The sequence below is a fragment of the Passer domesticus genome, chromosome 11 (genome assembly GCF_036417665.1).
Source record: "Passer domesticus isolate bPasDom1 chromosome 11, bPasDom1.hap1, whole genome shotgun sequence".
NCBI classification, from domain to species: domain Eukaryota; kingdom Metazoa; phylum Chordata; class Aves; order Passeriformes; family Passeridae; genus Passer; species Passer domesticus.
This window is the reverse complement of record NC_087484.1, coordinates 16030326-16050878: the sequence shown is the minus strand read 5'-3', so window position 1 is coordinate 16050878 and position 20553 is coordinate 16030326. Positions and strand designations below refer to the sequence as shown.

General features: G+C 41.2%; 1 long non-coding RNA gene across 2 annotated transcripts in view; it reads left to right on the top strand.

Moving 5' to 3' along the window:
* Window positions 1–20553, top strand: part of LOC135278963 (uncharacterized) — an 81661-nt gene that overhangs the window by 44349 nt on the left and 16759 nt on the right. The window contains exon 3 of one of the 2 annotated variants that reach the window (XR_010346337.1): window positions 13219–14726. The exons of the other annotated variant lie outside the window; for it this stretch is intronic. This is a non-coding gene — a long non-coding RNA (uncharacterized LOC135278963). Of the gene's footprint in view, window positions 1–13218; window positions 14727–20553 lie in introns of those variants that run through there. 2 annotated transcript variants of the gene reach the window in all.

Below are 20553 nucleotides of genomic sequence, written 5' to 3'. Positions count from 1 at the left end.
TTTGTGTTTAATTTAGCAGCAATTAAAAAAAATATATAAGTTAACTTGGGGAAGGAGCTAGCAAGTTTTACTTCTCCAACTGAACAACGTAGATCATAAAGACTTGTAAAAGTCCAGATTAAAGTACATATTTCTTATTTTGTCCATAATAATTCACAAAGAAATGGAAAAGGATAGCTGGTGGCTGAGATCACAGTGAAACCCACCCAGCTTTCATGAGCAGAATTCAGAAAGGGCTGTTTGCACATTGAAGCTCGCAGGTTTTGTGTGGTGAGAACTGCAGTGTTCAGGGGAGTCCCGTCCCAGCCTGCAGATACTGCAAATTGTATTTAGAGTGCTCAGGGGATAGAAACTACACACCCAGCACAGAAGTTACCGTGTTGTTCTGGGGCTCCAGTGTACCTCACTGGACTCTCAAGCAAATTCCCCAATATTTTTATTCTGTATGCTGAGCATTTGGGCATTTTTTCCAAAGGTTTCTTTGGGGTGGGATGAAAATCAGCAGGAAAACCACTTACGTCACTCCATTATTCCGCCTGCAATGGAGACTGGATTTATCTTTCATCTGCCGCACAGGAGCAGCCCCTGGTTTTCGGCGGTGCCCCGGCCGCTCCCGCCTGCGCATTCCACCTTTGTTCTGCGGGAGGAGCTCCCTTGGCGTGGATAAGTATTCCACACAGCAGGCGAGTGCAGCCCCTGCGCTGCAGCCTGGGGAGGAGAGCACTGCTCCACAGCCTTCCTTGCATTTTAATCGTCCCGAGAAAGTTGAAATCTCCATTTTCTGAAATGGGGAGAGTAAAGAAAGGAAGGGGGAAAAAAAAAAGGTCAGGTAATGAATTGAGGATTAATTAATTAGATTTTGTTTTCTTTTTTGTAATTGTGCTATTTAGTGACACCACTGTCTGTGTGGTAGATAGTTTTACAGATTACACTCAATGTTAAGAGTGTAATCTCAGATTGCAGAGATGAGACTGGAAGATTCACCAGACACTTTTTGTGAATAACTGAGACATACTAGGATCATGACATATGCCCAGACTTACAGTGAACAGGACTGAAATGTCTTGCAAGGTCTCCTGCCTCTCTGGAGCATCTTCCTAATGGGGGGAAAAATCTTCCTAATATATAGTTAAACCTAGAAAAAATCATGAGAACAGTATTCCTCACTGAAACCTTGCTCCATCTCAGACCAATTGCTGATTTATTGTAAGCAACAAATAAATTATCTCAAAAGTTACATCTTGAAAAGATGTGAACAATAGGTTGTGGCCAAATAGCTATTATATACTTTGATAAATGTGTCCTTAGAAATAACACAAGTTTCTCAGGGCAGTGTACATCTGTGTGCCTGTGTTGTGCCTCCTGGTCACAAGACTTTTTTCACATATGCAGAAACCTCTCTGCCTTTTCTCGGATCCTGGACAGCCAAGCTCCTTTGCTCCTTGGCAGTCACCTCAAAAGACTTAACTGTCTTCTCTGACTCCAGAAAGGGAGTTTGCCCCCCTGAACACATGTCATTGCCCAGTTCATGATATGAAAGAGGCTAAGAATTTGTGCCTCCCAAATGAGATGCTGAGAAACACCACACAAAAGTGATTCTGCTCTTGTGGATTTTTTCTGGTGGGAACTCCACTGAGATGTGAACTGCACAGCCTACTTTTGTGGTCTTTTCTGTGTGCCCAGTTCTGTAAATTACAGTAAGACTAAGGTATGCTCCAGCTGGAAGAACAACGTGTTTAGGAGAGGCCATTATTAGAGGAAATTCTACCTCTTCCCCCATCTCCCCAGCACACATCAAGCCTGAAATCAACCCAACCCTACTGCTCTGTGAAGAATTTGTCACAGTTCAGCACAATGGGCAAGCCCAGCTCAAGAAAAGCCCAGAGCTACATTAACACAGAAACCAAATATGTGCTGCTGGGTGGTTGTGTGGAAAGGAGGGTCCCTTTAGGTCAAGGGCAAGGGCAACAGCTGAGCAGAGATGTGGCTGCCTGCACTGTCACTACTGTGCCTTTTGTATGTACATAAAACTTTGGTTTCCAGGGGTTTTCAGGCACAAAAGTCCCCCTGACACCCAAACAAATAATCAGAAATAAAAAACTCGTGGAGCTGTTGATAATAAAGCCAGAGAATGGCCATTCATAGAAATATGCACTACATCACTGCTTCTGACTGCGTGGTGATTCATCACCATTTCCCTTCTCTCGCCTTTTATTCTTTCGATTATTTTTGCTCAGGGATCCCTTAAACTCTTTGCAGCTAATTGTAGATATGTTTTTGTTTGAAATGCTAGGTCTTGGAAAAAGGCCCTTTCAATAGGAGTATTTCTTATAAGTAGGTCACTGCAGTAAAGGGGTTAGACGTGCAGCCTTTGCTTACAAGATGCTTTGCTTTCTAAAGCCCTTAATGCAGCTTTACAAAAAAAGAAAGGAAGGGGAAAAAAAAGATACCCATTTGTTGACCTTTGTCTGGTGCTGGGTAAAGTGTCTTTCTGACCAGTGCAAGAGAGACATTAAACCAGTGATGTACAGAACTATATTTATACTCTGAATAAATAGACTAAAAATATCCCTTCAAACAGGGTAAGCTATAATTTTAAATTGTAGCACTTCTAAAGAGCTTTCACTGATATCAGACACTCCCAGGCTCCAAGCAGAACAGCCCTGCAGTTTAATCAAATAACTGTGAAACCATTGCCACAAAATTGTAACCAAAATGTTTGTGTAATGTTATGTAGCTACGGAAACAAACTTGGGCTTCTAGAATTACCTTCTTAACTGGTTCATAGCAATGGGCCTGTTGCAGAGTTTTGATGAAGTTATCTGTAGGGCTGGTAGATTTCTCCCCAAGCCCCAAAGACAAGTGAACCCCATGTTCCAGAAAGGGAATGAGACTGGTAAATCAAACGTTCTATTATGCATGCAAATACCAGATGTTGTTTATAATGGTATTTCTCAATTATTTGTTTATATAACCTTTCTTTTCAAGCCCACTTCATTTCAATTTTAGCTAGCTGGGGTGCAGATAAACATACAATCTTTTGGTCACTATGTATTGTACATCTCAGAAAGCATGACATTGAAGTTACCAGATTTTTTTTTTAATATGAATTACACTTATTTACAGAGGATTTTTTGTGTTCTTCCCTACTAAGCTCCATTTAAGGTTTGTCAGGAACTTCTGGTATCTAGGAGTGCTTGAGGATCGGGAGGTTCCTCCACCCTTTTCCTTCTCCACCCCCTCAAATTTTTGTTGACAAAACACCAAAACTATTTGTGCAGACTGCACTGTCTTGCTTTACAGACTCCTTAAAACAGGAAAGTTTAGTGCAGACTTTTCATTTTCTCCATGAAAAACAAGTGAATATTAGATGGGATATTAGTTTTCTGCTGGGGATAGCACAGGGCTATATTTTGGATGAAAGCCACTTTTTAGGTACCAATAAGCAGTTACCAAAAGCTAAATATTCTACCATTCAGTCATGCTGGAGATGAGTTTCAATAGTGTTCTGCCATTTCTTTCTCTTTTCTTAATCTGACAAACTGTCATTAGTATCTATTGAAGTGGAAGGGGAAGGTAGGAAAAAAAACTTGAATATTGGTGAGAGAAAAATTTTGCATGGTGTCTACTAAAAAATCTGGTTTTGGGATGAAGAATATGCAAGTTCTAGAGTTGTGTCCATGGTGGTGCTCCCATGGGCAGGTGGGGAAGGGCAGCACAGTCCCAGCTCTGCATGGCCTGCTTCCAGGGTTTGTGGTGGCTCAGAGCTGGAGCTGGTGGCTTGCAGTGATCAGGAACTGCCTCTTGTTACTCAGTTTCCAAGAGAGGCACCCAAGGAGGGTAACTCCTTCTGGTCACAGCTCAAGCTATAAAACACAAACACTCAGGTTTCTTTTCAGTCTTCTTTATTATTCACCCTTTGGAGACTGTATTTCTGTTAAGCTGCAAAAAGTATGGATGCAGCTGGGTGAACTCTACAGCAAATCCCCCGTGATAGAACCTTTCAAGCCATCTGCTTTCAACAGACAGAGAAAACAACATGCAGCATTGTTTCCAGAGACAATTTTTCAGCTAAATGAGATACCTGTGGGTCACCAGGCACCACTCTCCACTCCTATGCTCAGAGGATCATATTCATGTCATCCCTTCTGCTGTAGCCTTAAGCAAGTGTCAAAGAAAAAGTGCTTGGTTATACTTACTTCCTATCTCAAGAAAGCAGGACATGAAATTTTTCTCTTTCTCTCCCAGCAATACAAATACTAAACATCACAGCCTCTGGACTGCAGGGCATAGCTGGGGAGCTCCAGGAAAAGCAAGGTTCTGCAGGAGTTCTGCAGATGGGGAGGCAGAAGAAACCTTAGCAGAGCATCACAAAGGGATCCAACAAACTCCTGTCTGCAGCCCTAACAACAGCACTCTGAACTCAGTGGTGGCTACTGGGCAGACCCTGCAGTACTTGTCTCTCTCCCCCTGCCAATCCAAGGAAGCAGACTTAAGGAGGACTATGAGGGAATCCAACCCAGGAGATCAGGCAAGCCTGGCTTGGGACAGAGGCTCCTGATGTTATTCAGTGCCAGGCACTGGCTGCCCTCCTGTCAGGAAGGTGTATGACCTGGGACAACTTTGCCACTTGTCCATGGCCAGCTGAGAAGGAGCTACGGAGTGAGAGCTAACAGTAAACATCAGGGCAGCTGCAGTAAAACCTGAGAGCAAGGTTTAAATCTCTGTATTCTCCTTTCTAAATCAATTTTTCTCATTTCTGCCAGCAAGGGTCAACCACAGTTTATATTTCAATCTGGAAGAAACAAAATATTTGTCCTTCTCAGTTAGAGAAGCTGCAGATGCACTGGACCCAATGCCAGAGCTCTCAATGCAGTGCTGATACAGAAGTCCAGCAGTGCTGATAGGGGCCCATCAGTTTCAGCACACTCTGAATATGAATGTGCTCTAAATATAAATGTTTGCCTCCTTCACTTCACATGTGGAAATGCAACAATTGGGGCATGATCCAGAAAAAGCGTGTGAGGAAAGAATTGTGTTTATGGCCTCTGCAAACTCATATTGATCAGTCATGAAATTAAAGCCCCTAAAATATGTGTAAGCCTGCCAATTTCATATGGTAAACTTCAGGATTTAGGTATTAACATGACTATTATGCAAAGCTAAAGTTAAGCATTACCAAAGCATTCAATTTCTGAATTAGGCTCCCAAAAAGTACATAGCAGGGGTTTTTTCCCTTTTTTTTTTTTTAACAGAAAGATTTCAGAAGTGGCTGTCTTGTGATTATGGAATTTAAAGTTAATTTTCAAGCTTTCTCTGCAGACAGAACCAGAAGCCTACCTTTTCAAACATCTAATCTGTAATTCTCATAATAAATCCAGGATTTTAGACATTGAAGAGAACATGAAATACTGTCGGGTTTGTGATAACATCACAAGAGATGCCAGTGCTTCTTAAGTCTGCATTTAGTTAGCTTTCCTATGAACAGAAGTTATGGGATATTCCTAAGGTGCTCCTGGAAAGTAGAACTGTGCAAGGAGAATGCTATCCCATGTACAGTGGTAATATTCAGAATGGTTGCTGATTTCAAAATTGGTTGTTATTCTCAATAAATAAAGTACTTAGGGCTTTTTTTTTTGATGATTTGAACATCAAAATTGCCACTGATTTTAGACACAGTTTTGATGATTGGTGCTTCTAAAAACCATACTCAAATCAGCTTTTTTATGACAAGAGCATCAGAATATCTGAACCAGACAAAAGGCCTCTTTAGCCCATTTTCTATTTCTGACAGTGGTCAACAACCCCACTAAGAGCAAGGCAGGCACACTTCAGTGATGTATTCTGCCAGCCTCCAAAAACAGATCAAGAACTTTGTGAGCCACAGCAACACCAATGAATTTTATAGCCCATGGTGGTTTTACTCATACTGGAATCCTTGTGAACTTCACCTCTGTTCTATTACACATTGTGAAGAACTTTCTTTGGTATTCTGAGCAGGCAAAGATGTGACCTGTCTCTATCCCAGAAGGCATGTCAATGTTTATGGAGTCCTCTAACTCTCCTGGAGCATTATAATGAAGATTATTTAGGCAGAGACTAATTTTTCACAGAGGGGTTGGAGTCCCTTTGGACCAGCTGTCTTCAGCTTTAGGCCTTCTTCTCTTGACAGCTTTAACTTAAGTCAAAGACAAGCTGGAATCATCTGGCACCATGGGTTATGCGTGGACTGGGACACTCAGATGGAGCAGTGATCATCCTTCAAGGTCAGGGATACCATCTGCAGTAGCCATGGTTCCTTGGTGTCAGAAATCTGTGTTTTGCTCACTCTTGGCAGGAAAAAGCACAGTTAATCCTATTCATTAAAAGTAAGACATCTTATAATGGAAACATCATTAATAGGCTGTGAGCCCAGTGCTGCTGTGACCTACTACAACCCTAGCCCTGTGCAAGTTACAGCCAGTTCAGGTGGACTTGCTTTAAGAGTAAAGCGTGTAGGATGTAGGCTAAGAGGAGGGCCCTGGCATTCCCAGATGACAATACAGGAATTGGTGTACAGTTTCAAAATAATTTTTCAACAACTGAAGAGACTCATTTCTGTGAGTAGTGTGAGCTCCAGATTTCATAGTGCCTGAGAATGTAAGGGAGGGGTCTAAGTATTTAACAGATCCCTGGTAGCATTTACAGAAAGTAAGGGTTTGTAATGTAGACAGACCATGCCATCTAACATAATCACTCTGGGCCAATTGATTATGTTGTTCTCAGTGTTTCTTTATCACTTGTTCCTAGAGGCTGGATTTATTTTAAGTGGAGGTAAGAGAAATTGTTTGCAATGAAAGCTTGATTACTTAGGACTAGAAACCAGCATTGTCATGGATTTGCATGACAAAGATGCAAATTTTCAGCTTCTCCTTTGTTCTTCTACAATAGGATTGCTGTTTCTTTTTCTGGGTTGTTGAAACTACCAAGTTACCTAAGTTATTACCCTCCCTTTACCCCTGCAAAATTGTGTTTCCATCTGCCACGCTGTGATTATCTCTTTTGGAAGACTTGAATGAAGAAAATCTTCCAAATGACTCTACTTGTAGATACATTTCTGCTCTAGGCTTTAGGAAACATCCTGTAGCTACTCTCTCAGGCTGATATATTTTTAGTATAATGTGCTGTTTTCAGCAGCCACCACCACCAGGCAGTGCACCAGGCAGCAAAATGTAATTACTTAGTCTGTGAATCCTGCATAGGAGGCAGACACTGTAAAGAAAATGGCATTTCTTGTACTGCACAGGATCCAAGTCCTAAGTGTGAACAGAAAATGTCACCAGAGAAGTTGTGTCTACTGTCTCAGTTATCTACATAGGTTACATGAGATTATTTGAATTCTTTTGTCAATTTATGTACCCATGCTATCTCCTTTGGAGTGAAATGTTAATCTTGGTTATGATTTTTAGCTTCAAATTACAGAGGGTGACATTCTTAAAATCTGGAAAACACACTGAATGTTTGGTTATACGGTTGTTGATTCCTCAGTAAACCTACATACACCAGAGAGCAGCCCTGTGGGTCAGAGTCAGTGATTCAGCTCAAGAGACTGGAGTGGGGAAACCTTCTTACTCTCCTCTGGATGAGCTACAAGATCATGTAGTATTATACATCAGCTGTGAGGACTTGTAGTAAACCTGGAGTTCATAGTTTATTAAAGACTGCCAAAGAAAATGCCTGAAGTGCTGTTTATTTGCCATAAATTATTTCAAGCACTAGTACCAGTGCTGTAGTATTAATGTTCCATGAGATATTTTTATATGAATATTATGTTTATTTCTAGTTGCTTGAATAGAAGCATTGCTTCTCAAAGACACAACTCGAAAATTCTAGAACACTTACAAATGTACTTTTTATTTAGGGAATCTTTTTAATTGATTAAATTGTTTGCTATAAATATGTTTGACTTAGATGTCTGTAAATAGCTGACAAAGAAGCAAAGTCTGCTACTGAAATTAAATTTTTTAATGTAACAGCCTGCAACAGTTTTTTACAGCACTTATTCCTCCTCACCAGGCCTCTGTGAAAATGACAAAAAAATACATGGGGAGAAATTCCCAGTTCTAGCAATTTCACTGAAAAAAGTATAAAAAATAGTATAAAACAGCAGAAGAATTATGATTTATTTATTAAAAACAAAACTGAGTTTTCCATTCATTCAATTTGCAGGAAAAGATAAAAAATGGTATCATTTTTAGGGGGAAAAAAAGAAAGAAAGAAAATCTGATGTGTATTAACCACTTTTTTCTTTCAATATTGACGTACGCCTTAGGCACAGATCCTCTAAACACTTACTGCAATTTTAGCTTCAAGCATAAAACCAGTCACAAAATGTCTCTAATGGGATTATTCTCGTGCTTACAGTTAGGAACACAAATATGTTTCCAGGCCCATGCGTCTTCTGAAAAAGAGAATTCCAGGCCTTCAATCAAGACTATATTTCCTCTTGTATGGCTCAGGCAATTAGTGCTAGATGGCTGTTCTGGGGAAACCATCTATAGAGTTATTTCCAACATCATTCAAATCGTAGGTCTTATTTTGCCTGTTTTCTGGTCCTTCATGAATATTACCATATGATGAGTGTTGCACACGGATGTTGGTTATAAAATGGCATGGCCATAAAAATTAGCTTTGCTTGTCTGTAGCTGTGTGCTGCACAAAAAGCACATACATCTCATTAGTGCGTAAGGAATCAGTAACTTAGGCTTTGTCCAAAAGGAATCCTAAATACCATTTTTCAATTTCTGCCAATCAGGTGGTTAATAACATGAGAGCTGCAAAACAGCACAAAATGCTATTTTCTAGTGAGAAATACTTAGGAAGTCTCTTGGTTATTACTGCTTTGAGGCTGCTCACGAGAGTGTGTGAACACAGGGAAATTAAAGAGAGATGGAATTGAAAAGGGAGGCTTTAGTTCTCACTTGAGAACCAGTACTCAGCTTGGGAGTAGCTCTATATTAGCATTTCAGTCTAGAGACCCCAAAGCCCAGGTTTAAGACCCACATGCTGCTATTGTGCTGGATGAAGTTCTTATCTGAACATTTCAGCAGTTCCTGAGTTTCTACATAGGATGTAGTGTCTTGCAAAACAATTTCTGCCTCAGAGAGGCAAAAAATAGAGACCGCTAGAAGCTGATGTTTTACATTAACTTGCAAAAATTGGAAAGTTATGGGCTGACAGTGATATAAGAAGAGGACATCAACATGGTGTAAAGAATATTTTTATTTGTCTGTTGCAGCTTGTTTCAAGAAATCACCATCAAAAAAAAGGGAAAACTGAAGTTGCCACTGATTTTTAGTGGAGAGCATTGTCCTGTAAAGGACTTGAAAGACAGTGTAACACAAAAAAAAACCCAAAACACCTTCCCCTGCCCCTACCTCCTTCGCGAGCTCTCCTCCTCCCGCAGTGGCACAGGGAGATAGGGAATGGGTGTTATGGTCTGTTCATTGCCTGTTGTTCCTGATGCTGCTCAGGGAGAAGAGTCCCTGCTCCAGCATGGGGTCCCTCCCCCAGGAGATATTTCTCCGTGAACTTTTCCACTATGAGTCCATCCCATGGGCAGCAGTTTTCACAAACTGCTCCAATGTGGGTCACTCTTCCATAGGGCCCAGTCCTTCAGGTACAGCCTGCTCCAGCCTAGATCCCCCACAGGAATTCCTACCAGGAAACCTGCTCCAGTGTGAGCCCTCTCTCCATGGCTCTGCAGATCCCTAGCAGGAGCCTGCACAAGCATCTCATGGGTTCACAGTCTCCTCTCAGTCATGCCCCTGCTCCAGCATGGGGTTCCTCCAGGGGCTGGAGGTGGATCTCTGCACCCCTGTGCCCTCCATGGGCTGCAGGGGCGCAGCTGCCTCACCATGGGCTGCACCTGGGGCTGCAGGGGAATCTGAGCTCCAGAGCCTGGAACGTCTCCTGCCCCTCCTTCTGCACTGACCTTGAGGTCTGTAGAGCTGTTTCTCTAGCATGTTATCAGTCTGCTGTCCTCTGGCCACAATTACATCTAACGTGTTATCACAGAGGGGTTACCATCACTCATGATTGGCTTGGCCTTGGCCAAGGGCAGGTCCATCCTGAAGCTGGCTGGCACTGGCTCTGCTGGTCATGGGGGGAGCTTCCAGCAGCTTCTCACAGAAGCTGCCCCTGTAGCTCCCCTGCTGCGAAAAACTGACCATGCAAACCCAGTAGAATTGTATCTCTCACTGGAACTCGACACAGTGCATAGAGAGAAGTATTTCATGATCTGTGATGAGAATGACCAGTTTAAGAAAGGAGAGAAAACCTTAGACTGATTGGGTATTTCACTACCCTCTTCAGGAAGGTTTCTATTTAAGCACTACATTTCTTTCTTTTCGCATTTTTTCTAAATGCTTGTCCAAATCAAAAGTTTCATTACTCTGATATACGAGGTTTTCCACCTGAAGAAGGATTTTCCTCTTCCAGTCTGCATTTTATGTGGTTGTTTTTTACTGAGACCTACACAATGACTTAATCAATACAAAGTACCCTCTAGGCAATGAAAGACCACAAGAAAGTGCAGCATCATTAAACTGAATTACAGACAAGCACTTAAGGAGACAAATAAGTATTTTGTTACTATAAAGGTTTGCTTCTTTATGGCTATGATGATTGAAAATGTTTACAAGCATGCATGGCACAATGGTGGCAGAGGGGAAGGCTGAGGGAAGCACCCTTGCTGAATGGCAGCAAACTTCTGCTGCTTATTGAAAAAGGGTTGGGAGCTTAAAACCAGAGCCCTCCTTCTGGTGTGTCTGGAGAGCCAGTGAGGCAGAGCCAGCTCACAGTGCCCTTCTGACAAGCAGCTCCAGCCCGGGGCCAAGGAGGGAGGAGGCGCTCAAACACTGAGCAAGAAATGCAGCTCTCCTTTGGTGTGAAAATGTCAGGGTAGATTCACAGATGAGAAAATGAAACCTTGGTCACCAAGGAGTAGTGCACAGGTTCCCAAGGACACCTTACAGACAGATAAGTAATTTCTGCTTTAAACACACAAGTACCTCCTTCTGTATTCTCTGTTTATTGCTAAAGATCTCTCACTTAGGTATTGAATATTAATAGCTATGATGATTTCTACTGAAGTAATTTAGAAAAGTTGTCAACCCTTCTGTAAAAAGTTGCTTGTCTGATTTCCAACATTCTCCTAATCAAGTTTTTTTCTTTCCTGTTACTTAAAAAAAAAAAAAAAAAAAAGAAAAAACCAACCCAAAAAAACCCCACACACATGCAGTTCATCCAGAATTCCATGACTGATCATGTGTGTATCAACCTTCCTCACCTGTCTGTCTTTCTGCCAGGACTGTATATGGACACTTTCCTTATAAAATTGAGGAGCAAAACTAAAATCCCTATTTCAGCTGATGTAGACTTTGGCACATCTCCCTTTTTAGGACACTAGCCTTCTTCTTGGGATAGGATCACATATTTGATCTTAATAGCTTGCAGCTGGCATAATTATTTAGAACAACAAAATACTGAGTAACTTTCAGAATAATCTTAAACAATGCACATAGCTTTTCTGTGAACTAGAACCTTCTTTTGTCTTTAAAGTTGCAAAGCTTAAGAAGAAAGATGTCTTCATAAAGAAGAAAAGTCACCTAATAGCAAAAAATGTTTATTTTCTTTCCCTCTGCAAAAAATATGTGGGTAATGGCTTATAGCTGTGCGGAGCACACACTTGAATTCACACTTGAATACCTAATTGTAAAAAGATGAGGGATGTGTCAGTTTGGCTGACTGCTCATAAACCACTCCATCCTGTTTGTGTGGAGAGAGCAGTCCCATGTAATCCCCTGCATCACTTGTGAATTTATGCAAGCAGATCCTTAACAGGTATTGAATCACTAGGCAAGAATTTTGGGTGAGTTTTTAAAAACTGTTTAGCATTGGCTTAACTTTGCTTCATTTGACAGAAATTCAAGAATTCATTATTGACTTACAGGACACCAAATTAGGCTTGAGATGAATGCTTTGGCAAACACCTTTTCTTGGTTGTCACACGTTCAAATTGTGTTCCAAAACCAACTAGTAGTCTAAAGTGTGTTGAAAGCTGTGCCTATGCACATGGGGTTGGACCCTACTCCTCTGTTGATTAAACTGCATCATGATTAGCTACAATTTTTTTTTCAGCAATTAATGGTCTTACACCACACTTCCAGTTCCTTTCGTGCTCTCTTCCTGGTGAGGCAGCAGTCACTGGTGTGATGTCTGGGGAAACCTGCAAAAGCACGGATTCATTGGGGAAGTGGAACTAAAGGGGTTTTATCCCCTCATTAGCACTGGCTTTATACCTACTCCTGGGAAAAATCCTCTAAACATATATCTACTCTCGGCCTAGAACTAGAGGGGGAGCTGCAGGAGATGTCTCAGTTGCAAAAGACTGCAGAAGTCTGCAACTGAGAAGATTCCAAAAAGCTGCTGCCTGCATAGCTGCCTGTGCTCTGGTTCTTGCAGGCCCAGTCTAAATTACTAAACAGCTGTGGCCATAGTTGAATGTTTGTGTACATGCACAGCCATAAACTTTAGAAGACATACTTAAATACATTTTTTATTGTAAAGAACTTGATATAAACAACTGTAGCTGTTGTACTGGTGGTATTTAACCAAAAGGGAGTAGAAGCAATCTGTGTTGGTGTCCCATGACACAAGAGGTGGCCCATAAAACAAACTGTTAAGATACAATGCTTGCTGGGAAAAGGTTTGAGTGCTCTCTTACTAGAGTGCAGCACAAGAAGGATTGAAATGCACTTTGCATTTAAATGCAGCCACAATTGTCATTACCTATCAGCCTCACAGTTTATGGCATCTGTCTTTTTTCAGATGAAATTGTAAAAGTCAGCCAGTTTAACAGTATGATCTGAAACATCTACAATGTATTAGTGCTGTCAACATTGCTAAATATCAGAATTAGAACGAAATAACTTAGTTTCCTTAAATTAGGAAGACATAGAGGCCCCAAGAGGATTCTGCTATTAAACAATCTTTCTTTATATCTGAACTTTGATTTTGTATTCTGTTTCTGCCACTTTGAAATGGGTGAGGCATGGTGAGAAAGGGGATAGGACAGGTCCCATTCAAGTAGGCGGTCTGCTGGTCAATGGAAACTGGAATTTGTGTCAAGGTCATGGGAAAGGTCAATGACCTAACTTGTTTTCCTGCTTGCTGCAGAGCATTTCATGTGCTCCAGAAGAGGGGAGAGAAAGGCTCAGATCTTATGAGCAATGCCCTAACACTACGAAGTGCTCTGTGTCATCCACCAAAGCATTGTGCAGAAAGCCTCGCCTTTCCTACATCTATGAGTGTGACAAGCCTCAGATCTCCTTGCAGCCATTCTTATTAATCCCTCACAAGCAGCCAGCTGCCACCCCGCTGCCTGGACATCTGTCACTGCTATCCAGCCATGTTTATGCTCCTTTCCTCACCAGCACCCATCGGGTATGGACAGGATGGATTAGCAGGGCTCACTTACACATGAGAACTTCCATCGAGGACCTGGGATAAAATCAAGAAGCAGCAGATCAAAGCCATTAAACACCAGTTTTGCAGTGAGGATCCATTACTGATTCAGCCTCTAAATACCCCTCTGACCCAGGCACGGGCTGCCACTCAGCTCTCATGGGGAAAGAGCTGACACTGCCCTGCAATACAGCTGCAGCACCAGCCTGGGTCATGCTGTGCCAGCAGCACAGGTGATATTGGTGGGGATACAGGACAAAACACAGAAATGGATCCCAGTTCCACAAGCACCATGTGGCTCAAAGAATCTGAGTCTCACAAGAGCCCACTCCCATCTCATTGCTGGCATGTCCGGTGAGGGTCAGACCTTTACCAGATGCTGGGTCAAGGAGGGATTTTGCCAAAAGCCCTGTGAGGGCTGGATCTTCCTCTAGGTGCCAGCAAGCTGTTTGCAAATATCCTGCCATCTGCTTCCTTAGAGTGCTGGGGAAGGAGAGAAAGGGCCACCTTGATGCCTGGTGTAGCCTGGGACCTCTATTGAGAGAATGCTGCTCAGCAGGAGCATTTGGGAAGTACCAAAGAACTACTTCCCACTTTCATATTCATATCTGGATTTTATCTGATCTAGGTAAAGTAGATATGCTTAAACAGGACAATACTATAAATACATCTCTCAATTCTAAAGCAGTTTTCTAGTGTTTAGACTGAGGAAGAGAGGAAAAACCTTGAGGATGTACTAATGTTCTGTGGAATTTGTACAGGTGCCTTCTGTAAATCTAACCTGCTGCAAACAAAAGTGGCTCCGTATATAATCCAGTTCCTCTTCAGACTTAGGATCAGTTGTACATAGCAGCAAAAGGAAAGCTTAGTACTGTCATCCCATCTGATATTCAGGCACCAGGATCAACCCTCACTGCATTGACTTCTTACATTCCCATGCTTGAATAGCATTAGAGTAAGGTGAAGTTAAGAAAATGCTGAAATCCTCCAGTATTCAAGTTGTAGGCAACATTTATGCTTGCCTGTGAGATAGGGATTATTGCTTTCCAAGGATATACTCCCACATGAAGGAATCCAAATGTAGCATCATCCTGAGTCCATACACTCCCTGAAATGCATAAGTTTGGGAGAATGGTAGATCATGTCAATTGCAAAACCCCCTTTCTGTGCTTTAGAGCAGATTCTGGCAACTTTGTGTTGGTCAGCCAGACTGTGATATTCCTTCCCAGTTCAAGTACTGAACCTACCAGCAGAAACCCATTTGGAGCTAGAAGAGACTCACTGCTGCATGCGGAGGGGGTTGGACATGGTTGATAACATTGAAGCTTCTGGGGTTTCCATTCTACCATCAATCCTGAATGCCTGAGTCAGCAAAGCCTCAGGAGTGCCAACTCTGAAAGGAGGAGAGCTGGGTGTCCTCAGGAACAGCCCACATTGAGGAAGGTTCCCCAGCTCTGCTCACCAGGCTGGAGACCCTTGACAGTGCTGCTCAGGAGCCGTGGAGAACACAAGCTGGAGTGTCCCGAGGGAGGGAAGGGCGCCTTCCACCACAGAGAGGATCACAGACCTGGGAAGAGAAGCTGGCAGTTTAAGGCAGGTCTTTGGCAATTCAGGCTAATTAGAAACATGGTGTATTGACTTTGCTGTTAGACACCCCAGCTTTTGCCATTTGAGAGACATGCTTCTCTCTAGTATCAGTATTGCTCACAGTCTGTTTCTCAAATCTGAGGTTGTTTGCCATCTGTGAGGTTATGTATTTATGTAGATAGATTAAATAGCTCTCTGACATACTGCTTCCATTTCTATTGTGCTAGTTTATAAATTTACATGGTTACAACATTCTCTAATTCAGTGTTAAGAATAACATCTTTAGACACAGACGTCGGTAATATTAACTCCCGCCTCTCCAAGTATGGCAAGCAACTATTAGTGGCATTAGTATTCTATTAGCAGACATTTCACAGAGAATGAAATTCACTTAAATTAGAGCTGGCTGAAAAAGGTAATACATGCATTAAATATTAATATAGTTTCCTCATGAAAATATTCAGAGGACACATAAGAACTGTCATTTCACTTTCTTTTCTGTTTGTAGAATATCTGTGATCATAATTTTCTTCCATTCATTCTTTATTTAATGAATTGATTATGAATATTTGAAAGTCAAGCTGTGCTGTTGAGTTGTTGTTCATCAGAGAAGTCACACAGTCCTTTTTACATATTCAAGCATTTATAAAGCAATACCTCACATGTGCTGGATAAAATCTTGTTTCCACAAATTCTCTGTGATACAGCTTTGAAACTCCTGTTTTATAAACAGTTGAACACAAATGACTTCTAAAAGTCAAGAATTCTGCATGTTGGGGTCAGTTCAGCAGCACAGATTCTACCAGATGGAAATGTTCACATGCAAAACCAACCTAATGAAACAGTAAGGCCATGATAGAAATGCAGATCTTCCCAAGTGGCTGCTTGTCTTTAAAATCTGAATTGTGTTCCATTTTAAAACAAATCTAGGGAGACATTTCTCTCCAGCTGTAGCACCTCCAAATGCCTACTCATTGCATCCTCTCTCAGACATCTCTGGATATATCAGTCTCTCATTGCAGTGACTAGGGAGGCAGTATAGATATCCAGCTTAGACACGCCATTTTTGGATAACTTATGCTGGGTGAAATCAATGTAGCTGAACAGTGAAAGTCTCAGATGTTGCACTAGTTATTACATCTCTTGCAGCCCAAAAATTAAGCTAGTTATGAAAATTATAGCTTGACATGGATACAGTTGTCAGTATTTGTTGCTCTCTTTATTTGGTGTTTTTTTGTGTTAAATTGGAACTCTTAGGGAATTTGATTTTTTTTTTTGTTTGTTTGTTTATTAAATGAGGTTTTCAGGTTCAAATCTGTGTACACTCTAATTTAATTCTATGTGATGCTAAGCACTGCTTACAGCACTTGTTTAGACTATTTCAGTATCATTACCTAAAAGTATTGGAATGACTTGCAAAATTTGAGGCCATGGAAAAAAACACTGTGTAGCTTTTTTGTCTTTGAAAAAATCTGAACTGGATAAATATTCAAACTGAGCAACAGGGCTTCTGACCTGACTAAGCAACTCCAAATTCAAGATATTTTAAAGTCTAGTAGAGCCTCTCATGAATTGTAGAAGGAGTGGTGAATAATATTTAATCAATGATCAAAGAGATATAATGAGAAGTAAGCTCTACAGCAACTCAGAATATTATTGCATGAGGTTTTCAAGCACTATTATCTTCAGGAGCACTTGAAATATTCATGTATTTAGGCAATTGATAATTCTTGAGTGCCTCCCAAAATAATATTGGATTTTTCATTTAAGGCTTTTCAAAGCAGCACAGAGTACTCACTCCCAGAACATCCAACATCTGCAAGGCAATTTAGGCTAACAACCCAAAACTGGAGGCACTGCTAGCCAATATTAAAAATGTAGATCTTAGCTGCATTGCAAGGAATCAAATGAATTGTACACAGCGCACACCAAGATGCCAAGCACTGATCTTTTTTTTTAGAACAAATGTAGCCTCATGCTGTTGAATCTTCATATTCAAATAGACACATGAGAAATGCATAGCATTTAGCACATTCCTTCAGAGCAGTAACTCCAAGGGCGAGTTAAAATAACTAGCATTATTTCTCTGACTGTTAACAAAAATAAATTCATACTGCATATCTTCGTCTATCTCTCAGTAGAGTACAACAGGTTTTTAGGGCCTCCCTGTTTGTTTCCTCTGAAGAATATTCAGTAAATGCTTTCCTTTGCAATGTGGGCAATTGCAAGGACTTTTCACCTGCAGATCAGGGTTTTTCTATGCTGTACAAACAAGGCACACAGACACTTTGTCTCAATGGGATGAAGCAGATAAGGCACCATGCTTGAGCTGCACAATACTGTTCCTTTTAATGCATATTTCATCTTCTGTAAAACACTAGCATCTACAACTTGGCTTTAATAGTAACACAGAGCTGAAAATGTGACAAGGACTTTACCGACATTAGCAAGAGACAGCCTGGCTCCCAAAGGGTTTGCAGCTTCTCTAGCTGATATAGAGGCTTCAGGATAAGCATTGATAGAAAGGCAGCCAGCCTGTCTTCTGTCCTACTCTGTTTTGCAGAACTCTGCATTCTGATTAATTCTTTGTTTTTATATTGGGAAATTCTAGCAACAATCATTGCAACTTTCTTCACTGATTTTGATGTCTTGTTTTAAAGGGAAGCCAGTACTGAAAGGCTGTCCAGCTGGTGAATTAGGTGATGATAGCTCATCCAGAAATAATGATTTCATGAGGTGCAGAAACAACATGCAAGTTCTTTTCAGAAATATGATAATGTTTAAAAGGGACCATCTTACACTTTTTTTTTCATTAAAAAAAAAAATTTGGCTTTCAGCATTACACAACCAAACTCTAATTATTAATCTGAAAAATTCTGATCTCTATTTATTGCAAGGCTAGGAGAGACATTGGCTTTTGCAGAATTTATCAGCTATTTACAAGTGTTAATATTTGCAAAGTTGCTGGGTTGGGCTATGCATCTCCAAGGCTATTTGGAGAGAGATAAAGGCAACTTTTAAAAAAATACCCCATCTCTCTGCTATGATATTATTAGATGCATTCTGGGTGTGCCCTCACTGGTTCTAGGTTATTCCATTCCAAAGATCTTATGATTTTTCCTTGAGACACTACTGTCCTTGGAATCAAAGAGATTACCATTTTTCCCTTGTATTAAATGTACAGTCAGATTTCTCAGCTCCTATACCCTTTTATTTCTTTACATCTCTCATTTCTAAGGGTATTTCTTATAACTTCAAGTCTGCTTAAATAATTGGCCCTAGAACAATTCCACTCTATGATAATATGAGAGGTCTCAAATTCATTTTGTTCCACCCCAGAACAGTCAAAATATGATCTTCGGAAAATATCACAAAACAGAAGTTCTGGATTTGTCTATATTAAATATTGGAGAAGGAGGGAGGGGATCACATTTTTTTGGAGTCTGCTTTTTCCCTTTTTTCTCTCTGTTTGGAAGTGATCTGCACCACAGGAGTATTGACATTATAAACTTGTTGAATTTGTACTTCTTCAGAAATTTTTAATCTTTGATAGTGGAGAATGATCTAAGGACGTACACTTAGTCATAAATTTTTGGCCATTCTTTTACTTCAGCATTGGGACAGTCTGTTTATTGGGAAGGACTTCTGATATTTGATGATCTGCTTGCCAACTGTGCTCTCTCTCTGATTTATTCATCACTTTTCACTGCAAAGTTATCATGCCATGGATGATTATATCATCCTGCCACTTAAGGCAGTCCAGGATTCCTCAGGAGGAGTCTTTCTCTAGATATTGTCTGGGAAACTTAACCCATTCATTCATCCTGGTATGTGCTGGCACATGCCACTCCTCACCAGATGAGAAATGAGATTAGAGCTTTCTCAGAACTCAGAAAAATCCTGGATTTCTCTCCTGTTTGCTGCCTGAATGTGGGCTCTCCTGGCCACATACTTGATTGTCTTGTGCAGATTCCTGGCACTGTGTGGAATCAGTGCCCTCTCCAAGTGCATCTGTGTGCTGCTGGCTTTGTGAGACCACCAGAGTTGTTGGAACAAGTGTCCTCCTCCAGCTTCTTCTGCCATCACATTTTCTGCTTCAAAAGCTGAGCACACCTTGCTCCTGCCACTTCATCAGAGGTCCATTAATCACTCCCTGTAGCACAAATGGCTGCTCAGGCCCTTGTCCCCAGGTCAGCTTGCTGAAAGGACCTGCACAGCTGCTCTCTGCCATTTCCAACCCAAGCAGCAGTCTCAGGACTCAGACTGACAGAGGAATAAAATGGTCAATATATGAACACAGCTGTACCCTGTGCTAGGATAAACCCTCAGTTCCCATTTGCCAGCATCTTCATTCAGACCTTTCCATTGCTGGCACATTAATGGGCCCAAAGCAATTTCCCAGACAGGTGGCTTAAATGCTACTCACAACTTGTTTCTCCCTGTGTGGTTGTGAGGCTTTTGTTTGCCTGTTTGCCCAGAGCTAACATTAGAAGAGGTTGAAAAGGCAGCTTCAAAAATAAAACTTTATGAGTGTATTTACTATGCATGACATATTTACATACACCTATATAACGAGGTGTGGGAGCTTTGCAGCACTTCCCAAGGACATGTAAGCTCTGCCTCAAAAGAGAGACACATATAAAAAAATGTATACTCATAAAACTGCAATGACGCTCATTGATCATGTTACACCAAAGATTTACATGACACCCTTCTGTTTTTCTGTCCTGGGAGTGATAATTCTTGCATAATTTCTACCAGTCACCTGGCCTCATTGTGTTAGTCTTGCTTGAAAAAGAGGTGGGAACTTGGCCTCACTGACATCAGTGATAAAGCCTCCATTAAGTTCACCAAAAGAAAATGTTCTTAGCCCTTAGCTCTAAATGAGGGATTTGTATAAGTGTCTCCAGCAATATATACCTTTATACCTTTAAAATCAGATACTAACAAGCAGTTGCAATGTAATCTTAATTGAATCCTGCTGAAAGGTTCTCCTAATTCAGAGTCCATGCCCCATGCACACCCTTTGTCAGTGCAGCCCATGTTCAGAAAGGTCACAATCTGACTTCAAAGGAATTAGTTTTGTGTGGAGGAACAGGAGAGGCCACAGGGCCCAGGGTTTATCTACATGGCCATAGCCAGAGGCAGCTCAGGAGAACATCAGGTCTAAAGGAATCCTTCAGTTAATCCCATACTGAGCCACATACCTTGCAAGATCTGTACTGGTTTCCTTAAGAGAACTGAGGCTGAAGGGCCAAATATCTTTTTGCAAGTAGGAATTTTTATCCTAGTCTTGACAGATAAAGCCTCATAGTTAAGGGCTTGCTAGCCCTTAATGTGATTGTTCTTCAGAACTGATTTGAAAAAAAAAAAAAAAAACCAAAACCCAAAGCCTCTATAAACTATGGAACCCAGTCCTGCAGTGCCTAAGGCTGGAGATAGCTACCACAAGCTCTTGAG